The sequence below is a fragment of the Bufo bufo genome, chromosome 2 (genome assembly GCF_905171765.1).
Source record: "Bufo bufo chromosome 2, aBufBuf1.1, whole genome shotgun sequence".
Taxonomy (NCBI): domain Eukaryota; kingdom Metazoa; phylum Chordata; class Amphibia; order Anura; family Bufonidae; genus Bufo; species Bufo bufo.
The window spans coordinates 736,858,002-736,875,559 of NC_053390.1; the positions used below are offsets into that span (position 1 = coordinate 736,858,002).

Consider the following 17,558-nt stretch of genomic DNA (forward strand, 5'->3'; position numbering starts at 1 on the left):
TTTTTCCCTTTTCACACCATTCTTTGTAAACCCTATAAATGGTTGTGCGTGAAAATCCCAGTAACTGAGCAGATTGTGAAATACTCAGACCGGCCCGTCTGACACCAACAACCATGCCACGCTCAAAATTGCTTAAATCACCTTTCTTTCCCATTCTGACATTCAGTTTGGAGTTCAGGAGATTGTCTTGACCAGGACCACACCCCTAAATGCATTGAAGCAACTGCCATGTGATTGGTTGACTAGATAATTGCATTAATGAGAAATAGAACAGGTGTTCCTAATAATTCTTTAGGTGAGTGTGTGTATATATATATATATATAAAAAATATTTTATTTTATTTTTTTCCTTCCTGCTCTGCTATGTACATGCATACAGCATTGTGATGGCGAAGGCTCAAAAATTGAGCCTGGTCCATCAGCTGTTGGTATAACACACTGCTTTAACTGTCAGGACTGGAGCTAGATCTAATTACACAATTTTAACACTTATGATGCTCTGTTGGAAAATTGCAAACATAATATATAATACACTTAAAATTTTAAAAATGTTTTTTAAAAAAGCAAAAATATCCACTAAATAAATTTATCTCAATTAGGGCTCATGCACACAAATGTATTTTGTTTCCGTGTCCATTCCATTTTTTTTTTGCGGATAGAATGCTGACCCATTCATTTCATTTCAAAATACATACTATCGTGTGCATGAGCGTTTATTCCAATTTTCTTCATCAATATCACTGCAACACCCAGCAACAACCATCAGCTTTAATAATTGTACTTTTTATTGGGGGGGCCTAATTCTAAGTTTTGCTATGGAGCCCCATGATTTCTATGTACGCCCCTGAACACCAGCCTATGTGAGCTCTCACGGTCCCGGGCAGCAGAGTGACCATCAATTGTTCTTATAGTGTGCAAGCACGACCACCACTGATGGATTATTGCAGGGTTGTTGTAACCATGGAAACGAGAAGTGTCTTATGTGATAAAAAAAATTAGCCAGCCAGCAAAGGAGGCAATATGGACAATCACAATACATTAGTATGTGCCTTGTATTAACTTTCTCTACATGATGTGAAGGGACACAACCCCTGGGGTTCTTCAGGAATTTAGAAAATTTTAATACCTAAATATTACTTTATTACTTTATTATAACTATATTCCCAAGTACCTTTCATTAGTTTTAATGGCTCATTCTGATTAGACAGCAATTATTAGCAGAAACAAAATGGCCGCCGTCCTATTAGTACACACAAAACCTGTCCTAATCACACAGCAGGACAAGTTACTTCCCAACATTGAGATAGAGGAGGCTGAGACAGCTCTTTCCTACTTGTCGGGGATTATGACCCTGAATACAGATGATAAGATCTTCAGCTGAATCTCTGTAGGAATGGAGTTCATGAGGAGACATGAAGTACAGAGAGGACGGACTATAGTGCAGTGTCAAGAAGTAACTTGTCCTCCTGTGTGATTAGGACATATTTTGTGTGTACTGATAGGACGTCGGCCATTTTATTTCCCCTGATTGCTCCTTAGAAAAAACGAACCATTATAACTAATGAAAGGTATTTGGGAATATATTTATAATGAAGTAATATTTAAGTATTTTCATTTTCTTAATTCCTGGAGAACCCCTTTAAAAACGGAACACAATCACAGATACAGTTTTTCACTGAACAGGCGCTGACTTATTCTGTATCGCTCGTGTGAAAGAGGCCTTAAGAGGAGTTATAGGCTCCCATTAATGAGGAGTGGAGTTTAATATACAAAAGCAATCTTGGCACACGTATAGTACGGTTCTGCTCTTCTGAGCAGGAACCAGGGGCTGTACTACGCTTGCGCCAAAACTGCGCAGAGTCGAGATTACAGGTCTGGGCAAGAGCAGGTTCACCAAATGAAAGGAGGGGCTTCCTGTGCACAGGGCAGAACAAAGGATGCACTGAGGGGCTAGGGTCCGCCCACAGTGCATCGACCAGCTAATTAGCATATTGGAACAAAGTGCTTGCAGTAATGGATTAAAAGGACCACTTTAATAGTCTATGCAAACCCTATCAGGCACTATGCTTGTTTTAATATGCAAAAACCTTGCCTTTAAATAAGGGGCACTTACTGTCTGACAGCAGTCCTGATTGGCATAGAACGTGGACTTCTGATGAGATTCTTCCTACAAGTTAACCTCCAACAGTGTCACCACCTATAATAGGTGAACCCCTGGGATACAGGTATTTGGGTATAATATAGATGAGGAGATGTGGCAGTGTATTGTCATCAGCACTAGGGAGCTGTGCTATACCAGTGTCCAGCCTAGGGGCTTTATGGCAGTGTAGTCCTCAGTATGTCTATATGGTGAGATACATGGCAGTCTCCTGTCAGAAATCAAATTGTAGATTTAAAAACAGCCTAATATGAATGCAACAGGCAAAGATATAGACCATAAAGCACACACACTCACATATATGCAATTATGAAAGAGTATGTATGCATTTGCAAAAAAAAATGTATTGCTCCAGCGCATCTAAAATAAAAAATTAAGCAGACTTCCGTTCTATGTCTACAGCTCCCATGCAGACCATGTGTCTCCATGGTTGCAGAATATAAATGGTAGAGTTTAATCTTGCAGTCATATTTCCTTGTATAGTATAGCATAGTATAGTATCAAGTATATCAAAAGCGCGATCATTTTAAAGTGACCATATCAGAACTGGTTCCCCAGAATGTCCTGTTTTCTATCCATCCACACTGTTGCTGGTAAAGGCTGTATTACACTGACAGATTTTCTTCCAGATGATCATTAACGAGCGATCATCTGACAGTATAGTACTGCCCCCGATTACAAAAGGATCACGATCTGCTGCCAGCAAATAACTAGACATGATGGGGACGAACCCATGCTGCGGAGGACATTGCTGCATGTAATAGCAGAATCGGGCTGTGTAAGCCTTTAGTCTTTTTCTTGTTGTTAAAGGGGTTGTCCAGCCTACTATAAATAATGGCTGGCTCCCTTTGTCTTCAGTGGGAGCAGCGCTGCAGTGACTACCTCTACAATGTTGATGGTACAGTGTAGTTCCAGAGCTACACAAATCAGCTGATTATTGACAGACCCCTGTCAATCAGATAGTTATGGCCTATCCTGAGGATAAGCCATCACTTACAAAATGGCTGGCCAGCCCCTTTAAGCCACTCAAAAATTATATAGCTTCTTAACTGCACATTGATAATTTCCAGGATCCACTTGTTTTGCTTGCCACCCACTGTATTCTCAAAGGTTTTCACTAAAGTCCAAAGTCATCTACACTCTCCTTGTCCATCTATAAAAAGCTACAGGAAATGCCATAGGATCCTGATCCTTGTTTTTGTAGACATATCATTACATTTCAAGATCTTCTTCTCTAGATATTTTATCTTTGCTTTTACCAAGTGCCAGTCTGTATCATACTTCTTGAAAGCTAGGTTTTTTGATGTTAATAATTGATCTAAGTAGGCAGAAGATGTCTACTTCATCTAGGTCTTCACCGTTAGCTTTAAAGTTAGTTTTCTTCCTCTTGTCATAAGCTTTATTTTCTTCGTTATATCTCTTCTCCAGCTTTCCTTATGAAGGTCTTTAGATCTTTATCTTTAGAAATCTATTCAGGGAACATGCAGAATATCTAACTTGAAATCTCCTGTATCTATCTTATATCTATCGTATTTACTTACTATCTATCTATCTATCTATCTATCTTATATCTATCGTATTTACTTACTATCTATCTATCTATCTATCTATCTATCTATCCCTCGCATTCTCTCTATATCCCTTTTTATCTATCTGTATCTACTTTATATTTATCTCTGGATATCTATTTATCTACATCTGTTCCATCTATTTTATCTGTATGTCGATTGATCTATCGTATTTTTTGCCCTATAAGACACACTTTTTTCGCCCATAAGTGGAGGAAAATTTTCAGTGCATCTTAGGCTACTTTCACACTAGCGTTTGGGGCTCCGCTTGTGAGTTCCGTTTGAAGGCTCTCACAAGCGGCCCCGAACGGATCCGTACTGCCCCAATGCATTCTGAGTGGATGCGGATCAGCTCAGAATGCATCAGTTTGGCACCGTTTGGCCTCCGTTCCGCTCAGCAGGCGGACACCCGAACGCAGCTTGCAGCGTTTTCGTGTCCGCCTGGCCGTGCGGAGCCAAACGGATCCGTCCAGACTTACAATGCAAGTCAATGGGGACGGATCCGTTTTACATTGACACAATATGGTGCAATTTCAAACGGATCCGTCCCCCATTGACTTTCAATGTAAAGTCAGGATTATACCATCAGATCGGAGTTTTCTCCAATCCGATGGTATAACTTGAAGCGTCCCCATCACCTTGGGAACGCCTCTATGTTAGAATATACCATCGGATTTGAGTTACATCGTGAAACTCAAATCCGACAGTATATTCTAACACAGAGGCGTTCCCATGGTGATGGGGACGCTTCAAGTTAGAATATACTGAGAACTGTGTACATGACTGCCCCCTGCTGCCTGGCAGGTGCTGCCAGGCAGCAGGGGGCAGACCCCCCCCCTCCTGTATTTAACTTATTGGTGGCCAGTGCGGGCCCCCCCTCCCTCCCCAGTATTAATTGTAACCAGTGCGGCCCCCCTCCCTCTATATTCATCGGTGGCCAGTGCGGATATTAAATATGAGCAGTGCGGTCTCCCCCTCCCACCCTCCCCAGTATTAAATATGAGCAGTGCGGTCTCCCCCTCCCTCCCTCCCCAGTATTAAATATGAGCAGTGCGGTCTCCCCCTCCCTCCCTCCCCAGTATTAAATATGAGCAGTGCGGCCTCCCCCTCCCTCTATTCATTGGTGGCCAGTGCGGATTCAAAGTATTGTGATCAGTGCGGCCCCCCCCCCCCCCCCCCATCATTGGTGGCAGCGGAGATGAAACATCAGACGGACCCGCTCCGAACGCTAGTGTGAAAGTAGCCTTATGGGGTGAATACCTATGAACGCTTCCATTATGGAAGCGCTCATTAGTAAAGGAGGATCGGGAAGTGGTGAATGCAGCGTTTGGACTTTGTACTTAACGCTTCCTTGTTTTTTCCTGCAAGCGTGAGGATGTCGGCGGTCTGTGTGACCTCACTCTGTGTGATGTCGGGTCACAGCACAGTACAGTAGGAAGACCAGGAAGAGAGCTAGAGCTCAGGAGCGGCGTCCGGAGCAGGAGAGGTAAATTGATTATTTTATTTTTTTGTCTGCTCTGAGATCTGATTAACATGGAGGTCTGATCTGAGGTCTGAATGGGGGTCTTATTCACATTAGGGGTCTGAGCTGAAGTCTGATTGGGGTCTTACTAACATTGGGGGTCTGAGCTTTCTGATTAACATTGGGAGTTTGATTGGGGCTCTAAGCTGAGGTCTGATTGACATTGGGAGTCTGATTTGTGGTCTGATCTGAAGGCTAATGAAAATTTTTTTTTTTTAATTCTCCTCCTCTAAAACCTGGGTGCGTCTTATATGGCAAAAATAGAGGTCATTAGATGTACATTATTCTGTTAATATTTACATCTATTCCATTTCTTGTATATCTTTCAATCTGGTTTATCTATCTCTCTATATCTATATACTCTAGCTAGCTATCTATCTATCCATCCATCCACCATATGTATCTATCAATAGTTTATCTATGAAATAAAAATCTATGTATGAAATAAAATTAGACCAGCACCTAGGCTCCAAACAATATGTAATAAAGTGCAGGTGCACACTGCCATGCCTAACAAAAGTATCTGTACCCTTTTCCAAGCGCTAAGATACATGTAAACACTGGAAACATGGATTACATTGACTTGCACTACTGCTATACTTACTATATATTTGAAGCTCTTTACGAACATTTTTGATCAACATTGTGTCAGGCCCATCTACCAACGGCAAGGTGACTTCTGCAAATGGGAGCCTATCACTATCATAATTGCCTCTCCTAGGCATAAGGCCTACAAGTTGCCTATGTTTTACTGAAATAAGGCTGTAGTTGGTGTGGTATGGTTTCTGCCTGGCAGGGGAGTCGTTAGGTCAAAACATTCGGGGCTTGAGCCCCAGATGTTTTGACCAGTGCCCCGAATGTTATGCTGGCAGCAATGGCGTAACTACCAGGGAAGCGGCTGCTTCAGGGCCCGGGCTGACAAGGGGCCCTGCACCCGGCAGCCTGACACCAAGTGTCTTGATTATCTAATGCAGTTTTTCATGCCAGCGCAGTCATTTCCACACAATCTCCTGCACAGCTTGGAGTCTGACTCCGCCCACTCATGTGACTGATCATGTGCTCCTGACATCATGAAAGGTCCTTTTGCCCACTAGGAACTATCATCTCCTGAGGTAGGACATGTGAATGGAGCATTTCTAGGTGCATGTTTTAGTTGTATTCTGCCCCCTGCCCTGTACTGTACCCCCTATGCTGCACTGTGTACCTCCTGCCCTGTACTGTACCCCCCATGCTGCACTGTGTATACACCCTATGCTGTATTTTGCCCCCTGCCCTGTACTGTGCCCCCCATGCTGTATTCTGCCCCCTGCCCTATGCTGCACTGTGTGTGTGGCTCCTGACCTGTACTGTGCCCCTTATGCTGCACTGTGTGTGTCCCCTGCCTTGTACTGTACCCCTTATAATGCACTATGCCCCCTATGCTGCACTGTGTGTGTCCCCTGCCTTGTACTGTACCCCCTATAATGCACTGTGCCCCCTATGCTGCACTGTGCGTCCCCCCCTTGCCCTGTACTGTACCCCCCTATACTATACTATACTATACTATGCCCTGTACATTGCAGCCTCCCTTCTCTGTCTCTAGTGCTTGCCACTTGGCACTATCATGGCACGCTAAGGCCGGTTTCACATCACGTTTTGCCATTCGTCTAATGCAGGAGTAGGCAACCTACGGCACTCCAGCTGTTGTGAAACTACAACTCCCAGCATGCATTATTGCTCTGCTCTTCTCATAACTCCCATAGATATTAATGGAACATGCTGGGAATTGTGGTTTCACAACAGCTGGAGTGCCGAAGGTTGCTGACCCCTGGTAATGTATACATAAAATGTATATGTTAACAGGTGACACGATAAAAAAAAATGATACGTTAATGTATCCGGGTTTTTTTTAACAGACTTTGCAGGATATAAAAGCGTAGTGTGCTGCGCTTTTGTATCCCATTTTCCAATGTAAACATCAAACGGATGGCAAAAATGTGATGTGAACTCTCCCTTACATATGCACATATAGGATGCCAGGATAGTCATGGAGGGGGGGGGGGGGCATAATGAAAAAGTGAAAACAGAATTTTAGAAATGTTTAAAATTTCTAAATAAAAATAATAAAATGTTTATTAAAAAGGAATAAACTACAATTTCACATGGACAAAAGTATTCAGACCCTGTGCTATGACACTTGAAAGTTAGCCCTGGGGCCTCCGATTTCTCTTGATCATCGTTGAGATGTTTCTACACCTTAATTGGTGTCCACCTGTGGTAAATTCAGTTGATTGGATGATTTGAAAAGATACACCCCTGCCTATATAAGGTCCCAAGGCTAACAAGGCATGTCAGAGCAAAAAAAACAGCCATGAGGAGGAAAGAACTGCCTGTAGAGCTCAGAAACAGGATTGTGTGGAGGCACAGATATGGAGAAGGATACAAAAAAATATCTGCTCCAAAGTTCCCAAGGGTCTAGTGGCCTCCATAATTCCTAAATGGAGGAAGTTTGGAACAACAACAAGGAGCTGGCTACTTGGTAAGAGAGGTAACCAAGAACTCAATGGTTACTCTGGCTGAGATCCAAAGATCCTGTGTGCAGATGGGAGAATCTTCCAGAAGGTCAAACATCACTGCAGCATTCCACCTATCTGGGCTTTATAACAACTCTGTGAATGTCCTTAAGTGGCCCAGCCAGAGCATGACTTAAACCCTATCGAACATTTCTGGAGAGACCTGAAAATGTCTGTCCACCAACTGTCACCTGGCAGAGCTTGAGAGGATCTTCAGAGAAGAATGGCAGGAAATCCCCATATCCAGATATGCAGACCTTTTGACATCATAAGCAAGAAGTTTGGAGGTTGTAATCACTGCCAATGGTGCTACCATAACTAAGAGTGAAGTTTCTTTATACTTATGTCAATGACAGATTTTCATTTCGATTTAGAACATTTTGTTTTAACTTTGTCATTATGGGGTTTTGAGTGCAGATTATAGAAACTGAATGTGTCGGCAGATAAGAACCATTTGGCCCATCTAGTCTGCCCAATATACTAAATACTATGGATAGCCCCTGGCCCTATCTTATATGAAGGATAGCCTTATGCCTATCCCATGCATGCTTAAACTCCTTCACTGTATTTGCAGCTACCACTTCTGCAGGAAGGCTATTCCATGCATCCACTACTCTCTCAGTAAAGTAATACTTCCTGATATTACTTTTAAACCTTTGCCCCTCTAATTTAAAACTATGTCCTCTTGTAGCAGTTTTTCTTTTTTTAAATATTCTCTCCTCTTTTACCTTGTTGATTCCCTTTATGTATTTAAAAGTTTCTATCATATCCCCTCTGTCTCGACTTTCTTCCTAGCTATACATGTTAAGGTCCTTTAATCTTTCCTGGTAAGTTTTATCCTGCAATCCATGTACCAGTTTAGTAGCTCTTCTCTGAACTCTCTCCAAAGTATCAATATCCTTCTGGAGATATGGTCTCCAGTACTGAGCACAATACTCCAAATGAGGTCTCACTAGTGCTCTGTAGAGCGGCATGAGCACCTCCCTCTTTCTACTGGTAATTCCTCTCCCTATACACCCAAGCATTCTGCTAGCATTTCCTGCTGCTCTATGACATTGTCTGCCTACCTTTAAGTCTTCTGAAATAATGACCCCTAAATCCCTTTCCTCAGATACTGAGGTTAGGACTGTATCACTGATTTTATATTCTGCTCTTGGGTTTTTACGCCCCAGGTACATTATCTTACACTTATCAACATTAAATTTTAGTTGCCAGATTTTTGACCATTCCTCTTGTTTTCCTAAATCCTTTTCCATTTGGTGTATCCCCCCAGGAACATCAACCCTGTTACAAATCTTTGTGTCATCAGCAAAAAGACACACCTTATCATCGAGGCCTTCTGCAATTTCGCTGATAAAGATATTAAACAATATGGGTCCCAGAACAGATCCCTGAGGTACCCCACTGGTAACAAGACCTTGGTCTGAATATACTCCATTGACTACAACCCTCTGTTGCCTGTGCCTCAGCTACTGCCTAATCCAGTCAACAATATGGGAGTCCAAGCCCAAAGACTGCAATTTATTGATAAGCCTTCTATGTGGGACAGTATCAAAAGCCTTACTAAAGTCTAGATAAGCGATGTCTACTGCACCTCCTCATTTATTATTTTAGTCACCCAATCAAAAAAATCAATAAGATTAGTTTGACATGATCTCCCTGAAGTAAACCCATGAGGTTTTTCATCTTTCAATCCATGGGAGTTTAGATGTTCCACAATCCTCGCCTTAAGTATGGTTTCCATTAATTTCCCCGCTATTGATGTCAGGCTTACTGGCCTATAGTTGCCCGATTCCTCCCTACTACCTTTCTTGTGAATGGGCACAACATTTGCTAATTTCCAATCTTCTGGGACGACTCCTGTTGCCAGTTATTGGTTAAATAAATCTGTTAATGGTTTTGCTAGTTCACCGCTGAGCTCTTTTAATAGCTTTGGGTGTATCCCATCAGGCCCCTGTGACTTATTTGTATTCATTTTAGACAGCTGACTTAGAACCTCTTCCTCTGTAAAGACACATGCATCAAAAGATTCATTAGTCTTCTTTCCTAACTGAGGTCCTTTTTCTTCATTTTCCATTGTAAAAACTGAACAGAAGTATTCATTGAGGCAGTCAGCTAGTTCTTTATCTTCTTCCATATACCTTCCTTCTTTTGTTTTTAATTTGGTAATTCCTTGTTTTAGTTTCCTTTTTTCATTTATGTATCTGAAGAAATGCCTTATCGCCTTTTTTTCCTGACTGAGCTAATTTCTCTTCTGCCTGTGCTTTAGAAGCTCTTATAACTTGTTTGGCCTCTCTCTGCCTAATCTTATAAATTTGCCTGTCATCCTCGTTTTTTTTTTTTTTTTTTATAATTCCTAAATGCTATCTTTTTGTTTTTAATGATTTTGGCCACTTCTGCTGAGTACCACAGTGGTCTCTTCCTTTTTTTGCTTTTACTGACAAGCCTAATGCAATTTTCTGTTGCCTTCAATAGTGCCACTTTTAAGTAGTCCCATTTCTCCTGGACTCCAATGAAACTGTTCCAATCTGATAAGGACTCGTATACCACTAATCTAATTTTAGAAAAGTCTGTTTTTCTAAAATCCCAAACTTTTGTTTTTGTGTGGTGTGACTCAGTCACTGTACTTATAGTAAACCACACTGACTGGTGATCACTAGATCCCAAGCTTTCCCCTACAGTAATATCATATACCAAATTCCCATTTGTGAATACTAAATCTAAAATGGCCTCCTTCCGGGTTGGCTCCTCATATACTTGCTGTAGAGATAATCCCAGTAGGGAATTTAGAATATCTGTACTCCTGGCAGAACTAGCTATTTTGGTTTTCCAGTTTACATCAGGAAGATTGAAGTCTACCATAATGATAACTTCCCCCTTCAATGTCATTTTAGCCATTTCCTCAACTAGTAGATCATCTAATTCTTTGACTTGGCTAGGTGGTCTATATATCAAACCTACACGAGTTACCTTATGATTATCAAGCTGCAAGGTAACCCAAACTGACTCTAAATTGTTCTCACTAACTTGTATCAAATTAGATTTTATGCTATCTTTCACATACAGGGCCAAGCCTCCCCCCTTCTTGCCTTCTCTGTCTTTCCTATATAGAGAGAACCCTGGTATTGTTATATCCCAGTCATTACTACCTTTGAACCACATCTCAGTAACAGCCACTACATCTATATTCTCAGATGCCATTATAGCCTCAAGTTCATTGATGTTATTCCCTAAACTGCGAGCATTTGTAGACAAGAATCTGAGCTTGTAATTTCTTAACCTTTGTGCTACTGGCATCTTCTGGCATTGTTCCGGGGGGCAGTTGGACTGCTGGATTATCACTCTTTTGCCCCCCTTTCCTAGTTTAAATGCTCCTTAGCAAATACTTGGAACTGTTCACCGAGGACATTCGTTCCCTTGAGAGAAAGATGCAAACCATCTAACAAGAGCTAACATGAGACACAAAGCCAAACCCTTGGTTCAGACACCATTCACCAAGCCATACATTGAATTCCTTAATGCGCATCTTCCTGTCATGCTGAAGGTTATGCACAGGCAAAACTGCAGAGAATGAAACAGTTGATGCAACCTCCCGTATATCCTTTCCAAGTGTGTGAAAAGCTTCTTTCACCTTTGAAACCTCATTGCAAGCCAGATCGTTTGTCCCAAGATGGACAATAACATCCACTTCCCTTTCCTGCTTTGCTTGCCTAACAATATTAAGGATCCGTTGTCTATCCCTGCTAGCGGTAGCACCAGGGAGACATCTCACAACACCATTCTCCTCAAACTTCACACCTCTTATGATGGAATCGCCCACCAACAGCTGCTTACTATCAATCCTCACCTTTTCCTTTTTGTCTTTGGCTGCTTTGATTGATGGGGAAGAAAATTGATCTTTTTAAAAAAAAAAATATTTCACCATAAGGCTGCAAAATGTGGAAAAAGTAAAAGGGTCTAAAGACTTTCCGAATGCATTGTATATATGACAATGGTATATTGATCTGCAAATGTTATGTTCACTCACATCTGTCCCCACAGCCACGTATCCATTCCAGTTTCATCAGTTCCATTGGAAAGATACCAACCTAGCTGTATGTTTTCGGAGCATCCAAAGAACAAGGAGAAACAACTGTCGATGTTCACCACAGTGCTTCCTTTTTTCCCTTTCACAAGTCCTAAAGTGGGTTATGCACCAGTTGCTTTACGAGAAACCTGACTGCGAATGTGGATCAGGACGAGATGTAATCCTCTAAACTACTTTGTTGCCATGCCATAGTACGTTAATATTGAATTTAGAATTCTGTGCTTAAATGAAATTTATTGGAATGATATCATAAAAGATCTGAGTGATTTCAGCTTGTTATGGCGATAAAGCTTCATGAGCGATTTCATTGGAAGCTATAAACACTTAATTAGAAGATCCAGGACTTTTAGCAAATGCTAATAAGTTGCTGTTTTCAGCGTAGTCACTGAACAGGGAAAAGACAAAGCATGAAATCACAACATATCTATAAATGGAATGAGAACAGTATGGTAAGACGCTGACGTCGGTGTGACTGACACCTCTGGTGCGGCACAAAATAACCTCTTTCCTTATGGAAAAGGGGTTATTAATTCGTATCCCATCTCTTAAATTAAAGGATTTCTCCCATCAGGGCAACCCTTTTCTATATAGTGTGTGTATATATATATATATATATATATATATATATACACAGTACAGACCAAAAGTTTGGACACACCTTCTCATTCAAAGAGTTTTCTTTATTTTCATGACTATGAAGGCATCAAAACTATGAATTAACAATTATATACATAACAAACAAGTGTGAAACAACTGAAAATATGTCATATTCTAGGTTCTTCAAAGTAGCCACCTTTTGCTTTGATTACTGCTTTGCACACTCTTGGCATTCTCTTGATGAGCTTCAAGAGGTAGTCACCTGAAATGGTCTTCCAACAGTCTTGAAGGAGTTCCCAGAGATGCTTAGCACTTGTTGGCCCTTTTGCCTTCACTCTGCAGTCCAGCTCACCCCAAACCATCTCGATTGGGTTCAGGTCCGGTGACTTTGGAGGCCAGGTCATCTGGTGCAGCACCCCATCACTCTCCTTCATGGTCAAATAGCCCTTACTTTCAAAGTTTTCCCAATTTTTCGGCTGACTGACTGACCTTCATTTCTTAAAGTAATGATGGCCACTCGTTCTTCTTTACTTTGCTGCTTTTTTCTTGCCATAATACAAATTCTAACAGTCTATTCAGTAGGACTATCAGCTGTGTATCCACCTGACTTCTCCTCAACGCCACTGATGGTCCCAACCCCATTTATAAGGCAAGAAATCCCACTTATTAAACCTGACAGGGCACACTTGTGAAGTGAAAACCATTTCAGGGGACTACCTCTTGAAGCTCATCAAGAGAAAGCCAAGAGTGTGCAAAGCAGTAATCAAAGCAAAAGGTGGCTAATTTGAAGAACCTAGAATATGACATATTTTCAGTTGTTTCACACTTGTTTGCTATGTATATAATTCCACATGTGTTAATTCATAGTTTTGATGCCTTTAGTGTGAATCTACAATTTTCATAGTCATGAAAATAAAGAAAATTCTTTGAATGAGAAGGTGTGTCCAAACTTTTGGTCTGTACTGTGTATATGTGTATATATATATATATATATATATATATATATACTCATTGACCAAAAAAAAAATAATGCACCAAGAAGGAGTTGTTGGAATCGAATGAAACTTTATATTGCAGTGTCCCACTCAGTGATGGTCATGGGGGTCTTGTATAATTTTAGTATGCATATCAAATGTATCTCTGTATATAGCTGTAATTCCTCATAACAGGCTGGTCGTGTTCTTACCTTTATTCACCCCTGGGTGGTGCTGTCACCACATATATATATATATATATATATATATATATATATATATATTTATATCATAGGGTGTGCCAAGGCAGATGAAGAAGGAAGGAAGTAATCTTAGATGAAGGGAGTAAGTTAGTAGATGTGTAAGGAGCAGAACAGTATAAGTCCAGTATGTAGCTGCCACTTTAGCCCCTTGGCCCTGGCCAAGCTGAGGGAGTGTGAACAAATTCCTTACAGCTACCTAGCACAGACCAGAGGGCGAATGCATGGATATAGAGCAGGCATCCTCAAACTGCGGCCCTCCAGCTGTTGAAAAACTACAACTCCCAGCATGCCCGAACAGCCTACAGGTATCAGCCTACAGCAGGGCATTGTGGGAGTTGTAGTTTTACAACAGCTGGAGGGCCGCAGTTTGAGGATGCCTGATGTAGAGTAAGTCTAGTGCAGATTGAAGCAGCATTAGCTTATAGACTCCACAGCACCAGTGACCGGGAGAAGCCTAAAAGCACCTGGACACAGCTGGGCGACTAGGCGCAAAGTTGTCTAATACCACATGCCTCTATGGACATTGTGGACCAGAGTATATTGAAAGCATCCTGTACAAATAATGGAGCAGAAGATTTTGCCTGTCGTTAGGGAGACTGGCCGGAGGATTGCTAATTACAAGTAAGAAGTTATTATATCCAATACCTGGCTGCTAGAGTGTGGACAAAGTATAGACCGATATAAGAAGGAATCTCTCTCACCTGTTAGAAAGGAAACTCTGCAATCTACATGTGCCAAACCTGTTACTAGGATTACAGCTGAGCCAATATTACTATTACTTTTGCTATCTATATGAACTGTACTGACTACCCTGAGACAATTGATCAAGTAAAAGTTCTGTTGTTTACCATCATTGACTCCTCATCCTTTCTACCACCTTCCTTTGCACCTAACTGTGCTGGCGTCACGAACACCAGGGAAACTGCCTTTAAGGCATTTAAAAACCCATTCCACAAAGGCAGTGCAGTTTCTAGGTAAAATTTCTCCCAGGGCGAGGGTCAAAAAAAACTCCCCCCCCCCCCTCAAAACTGCTCGATGAAATAAGTGTCTCCCCATTGTAAAATATGTGTCACCACATTGCACGGACGGTCACAGTGACGCACCCAGTGACCCACTGTCCCATAGACTCAGGCTCTCACTCACAGCAGGCTTCTTTCTCAGCACTGCTCCGGGCGGGCGGTAACAGGCAGGCACTGCGGGCGGCGGTGCTCACCTCACTCACTGTACGTACAGTGAGTGAGCGCCGCCGCCCGCAGAGCCTGCCTGTGGGGGGACATTATTTTTAATAAGGATCACTATGGACATTATTTAGAATGGAGGCTGCTGTGGGTGTCATTATAACTGTATAATGTCTGATAGGCCTAGACCTGAGTTATATTACCCTGCCCTGTATAATAATGTACCCTGATACCCCTTAGTTATATTACCCCGCTGGGGATCAGAGATGGGTACATTATTATACAGGGCATGGGCAGGGTAATATAACTCAGCTCAGGACTAGGCCTATCAGACATTATACAGTTATAATGAGTAATGACACCCACAGCAGCCTCCATTCTAAATAATATCCATAGTGATCCTTATTAAACTTAACACAGTGACAGTGGCCCCCATTTTCATGTCTCCCACAGTGGCCCCCGCCCCCATTGTAATTAATGCTCCCCCCCACAGACCATCACTCGCCTCACAGCAGGCTTCTTTTCAGCATCAGCACTGCTCAGGGGCTCAGGGCAGGCGGTAACAGGCAGGCAGTGCGGCGCTCACTCACTCACTGTATGACATCACACGCCTAGTGGGAGGAGCAGGAGTGTGATGTCAGTAAGTGCCGCCCGCACGTACCGGAGCTGAGTGACTGGACTCGGTAGTACGTACGGGCACTGTCTGAAGAGTGAGAGGACTCGGCACTCGGGCGCAGGGCAGGCGAGATCTCAGAGGGAGGGAGCCAGGGCGCAAGGCAGAGAAACGACAAGAGGGCGCCCCTGCCGGTGCCCACTTATGACAGCGCCCCAGGCGGCCGCCCGGCCCGCCCGCCCCTAGAAAAGGCCCTGCACCAAGGGCACCTCAACCACCATCTGGTGGTTGGCTCTGGACGACAGAGTGTGCCCAGAAGGAACTGGTGCTGTCCTTCCATTCACTGCACGCCAGCCCATGAAGCTCTACAGAACAGTGAGTAAACATTTACTTCCCCCATCGGCCCACCAACACTCACATATTGCCCCTGCTGCCCGGTCGCTGCACTATGTGTGAATGTAATGATGATATGTTTAAGTGATTACAATATTAGAGTGAAAGGATAAGTTTATTGGGGAAAACTGTACATTTGTAAGGAGGCTCTGGGACCCTGTTGGGCCGCCTCTAGCCTGGATACAGGATGAGATACTGATGGATATGCAGGCATACAGGTTCTGTATGGTATCCTGCGGCATATTTGCCCACAGACATTGCAAATGGGCCTGTAGATCCCGTAGACTCAAAGGTTGCCGAAGCTGGTGTCCTAGCTGCCCCCATAAATTCTCGATTGGTGATAAATCTGACGACCAGGCAGGCCAAGGAAGTGTTACAATCTGGCAGAGACATTTGTGGGAAACCCCAGAATGTGGGCGAGCATTATCCTGCTGAAAAATTCCCGTTGGAAGCCCTGCCATGAGACGTAAGACATATGGCTGCAGGATGTCCTGCATATATCACTGAGCAATTAGTGTATGTCGTCTCACTACTAGGGGTGACCGACTGTTATATGTGATGACTCCCCAGATCATCACTCCTGCAGTTGGGGCAGTGTGTTGCTCCACAGCAAAGGCACGATTGAAGCACTCACCACGAGGCCTCCATACTCAAATCTGACCGTCATCTGATCCCAAACAGACCCTGGATTCATCGCTAAACACCAGTACATAGCAGTCTAGGTTTCTTGTTCACAACCCCACTGCAAGCAATGACTGGCTGTCAATGACAGGACACATAGTGACACCAAATTTCCTTCTGATAAGCACTTTCAAATGGTCCAACCAGAGACAGAGATGTGTAATGAAGGTCCCACCTGTGTCTGAATGGTGGACAATGTGGGAGCTGCTCATGCTTGTCAAGATCTTCTCTACTGGTGGTCAGTCTTTGCCATCTGGAGCCTGTTTAACACGTGTGCGCGCCCTCACATAAACAGTGCTCACAAAAAAGCTGTGTCAGAACATCCTAGATGGCGGAAAGTACGTCAAAGCAACTAACCTGCTTCTCTCAGTCCAGTGATGGCAAAATGTCTTCAAGTGTGTCATGTGATGCTACATACAGTATGTACGTCTCCCAGTATTTTCAGCTGATCTACATCGACCAGCTGATCTTCACCTGTGTATCTCCCTAGTAGTCAAAGCATTGGGCCCCTTTGCAGTCATTTCAGTGCTCCTTCCCAAAAAGTAGTTTAGCCCAATAATTTGCAAAAGTAACCCTTTATTGTATTCATAGCTGTCGCTCCATCAGTAGTCACGGCAGTGCCCCCACCCCACCTCTCCCAGTAGCCACTGCAGTGGGTGTCATTCTCTCTCAGCAGTCACCAAAGGAGCTCCTTCTTCTCTTGCAGTAGACCTAACAGTTGGTCTCCCTCCACAATACTAAAACAGGTGATCTCATCTTCTCCATTAGTCCAGAAGTGTAGCTAGGTTTGTAGAAGTGTAGCCAGGTAGAGCTTGTGAACAGGTGCAGAGTGCCAAAGTGGGGAAACAAGACATTTTGCCTTGACCTATATAGGTTGATATAGGGTTATGGGTACCTGGGTGAAGGAGAGCCTGATGGCCACAGCAGTGCTGCTCTACTTCAGCCAGTAGTCAGAACAGGGGTTCTCCCTCT

At 42.9% G+C, this 17,558-nt stretch overlaps 1 protein-coding gene and 1 long non-coding RNA gene across 2 annotated transcripts in view; one reads left to right on the forward strand and one right to left on the reverse strand.

The window, feature by feature from the left end:
• BEND4 (BEN domain containing 4) overlaps positions 1–17,558 on the forward strand; it is a 140,131-nt gene that overhangs the window by 51,752 nt on the left and 70,821 nt on the right. The gene's annotated exons all lie outside the window — the stretch shown is intronic.
• Positions 1,216–15,823, reverse strand: LOC120990247. The gene is made up of 3 exons (XR_005776390.1): positions 15,813–15,823; positions 1,977–1,979; positions 1,216–1,433 (listed from the first exon to the last, which is right to left on the reverse strand). It is a non-coding gene; the product is annotated as an uncharacterized LOC120990247 (long non-coding RNA).